The sequence below is a fragment of the Convolutriloba macropyga genome, chromosome 1, assembly GCF_964194025.1.
Source record: "Convolutriloba macropyga chromosome 1, txConMacr16.3, whole genome shotgun sequence".
Taxonomy (NCBI): Eukaryota; Metazoa; Xenacoelomorpha; order Acoela; family Convolutidae; genus Convolutriloba; species Convolutriloba macropyga.
In genome coordinates, this window is record NC_134468.1 from 16,244,777 (window position 1) to 16,247,276 (window position 2,500).

Here is a 2,500-nt window from a genome sequence, read left to right on the forward strand (position 1 = left end):
AGGAACAACCAGAGGAATTGGCAGAGTATCGGGCAACAACAACAACAACAGAACACCAACACACAACTGCAGAAATTGCGGACAACCATGGAACGCGAACGATCGAACAAAATGCCAAGCAATAGGCCAAACATGCCGTCGATGCAATAAATCACTTCGCGAAGGTGTGTAGATCGAACTTGAACTGACCACAACATAGTAGATCGTCACGGAACAAATGGCGAAAGACATAGAGGCCAGAGACAGCAACACATGGTGGAGCAGAACAACAAATCCAGTACAATTGAAGAGCTACACGGACACTCCCATAAAGAATCTAGGGACACTTTATTGTGACATCGAGTGCCACGGATGGAAAGCAGGACGTGCGGACATCATAGTCGTACCAAACAAACATAGAGCGATCATAGGAAGGGACCTGTTCAAACCTCTGGGGATCCAACTAACACAACACGAATCACCAACATCTACAGGTAAGAACATCAACTCAGTAGACACATCCCAAACCCCTACAATCAAAGCCGAAATAGCAATTAAATACAAAAAGTTAACATCAAGGATAGGACGCTCCCTACATCATAAGGTAAAATCACAATTTAAGCCAAACTATACTCCGGTCCACCAAAAAGGAAGACGCGTACCACTACATCTCGAGAAACAAGTTGAGGAAGAACTAAAAAACCTACAAAACAACGGACACATAACAAAACTAGACAAATGAAGCGACGAACTTTTTATATCACCAATAGTCATCACAGTGAAGAAGGATAAATCATTAAAACTAGCGATGGACTCAAAAACCATCAACAAAGCAATCCACAAAAACAAATACCAAATGCATAACATCGACTGCCTTATGGACAGCATCGCACAAACAAGCACTCAATCGTCCGACGAAGGAGAAGTCCTATTCTCAACAATAGGTTTACGATACGCATACAGCCAGTTACCACTAGATGAATACACAGCAAAACAATGCAATTTCAATATCATGGGCGGCAAAGCCACAGGAACATATCGATTCAATAATGGATTTTACGGACTCACGGACATGCCAGCAGAATTCCAAAAAGCAATAGACAAAACTCTATGCAACCTAACAAACACATTCAGTTTTCTAGACGACATCATCATAGTTACTGGAGGCGGCATACAAAACCATAAAGAAAAATTATTCAAATGTTTAGACAGATTAAACGAAGAAAACTTGGCAATCAACCTCAACAAATGTCACTTCGCAAAAAATAAGATAACGTGGCTCGGCTACGAAATAGACAAAAAAAGTATCAAACCAATCGTCTCCAAGACACAAGCTATACTAAACCTGAAATCACCCACGTCCCACAAACAACTAAAATCATTCTTAGGTAGCGTTCATCACCTAACGAAATTCATACCGAACCTCGCACCCCTATGCCGTGAATTTCGAAATCTATTACAAAAAGATACGAAATATGTTTGGACAAAACATCACCAAACAAAATTTGAAAATATAAAGAACTGCATACGCTACTTAACAGAAAATACACACTACGACACAAAAAGAAAAACCAGAGTTAAGACAGACGCATCAAGATCAAGCCTAGGAGCAGTTCTAGAACAAGAAACATGCAACGGATGGGAGACAATATCATACGCTTCAAGATTTTTAAATAAAGCGGAGGAAAAATACAGCATAAACGAACTAGAGTTATTAGGCGTAGTATGGGCGTTAGAACATTTTAAACATTATTTATTAGGCCACCATTTTACAGTACAAACAGATCATAGGGCCCTCCTATCAATCCTCAAAGAACGCTCCAGCAAAATTCACCAAAGCCGTTTAACGAGATGGTATGACAGACTAATCCCATTCAACTTTAATATAGAACACATACCAGGAACAAAAATGGGATTAGCAGACTATATGTCTCGCAACCCATCCGAACCGGCAAAACCCCCAAGCACATACGACGAAAATTTTATAATAGCGCAAATAGACATAATCAAAGAAACATTTCATATAATACGCAAAAGAGGAAGACCAAAGAAACAAAGCAATACTAATACACAACCCAATACTAAAACAACACACAGCGAATCCAACGTTACTAAAACAAATACCTTGCAATCGCCCCACGATTCCAACCAATCACTGAACTACCAAACAAAACGTCAAAGAGGCAGGCCTAGAAAAACAAAAGTGGAATCGTCGAACGAATCCACACAATTTAAAAACAACACCGACAAACGCAGCACGAATACAAACAAATTACAAACAAACTTGTGTTACAACCTAGGCAGCAGTCACAAGACATTCCAACCACTAATAAACATATCGAATAATGACGTCATTAACAACACACAAGACACACAGCAAACGATTACAGAAGCGCAGTTGCCAATTAACACAGCTATACTTAAACAACCTAACTTTAAACAAAGAAACGAAATGGAACACACAACAAACAAACCAAATAGAGCCACCATCAAATCACCAACGCAGAAAACACCATTCTCA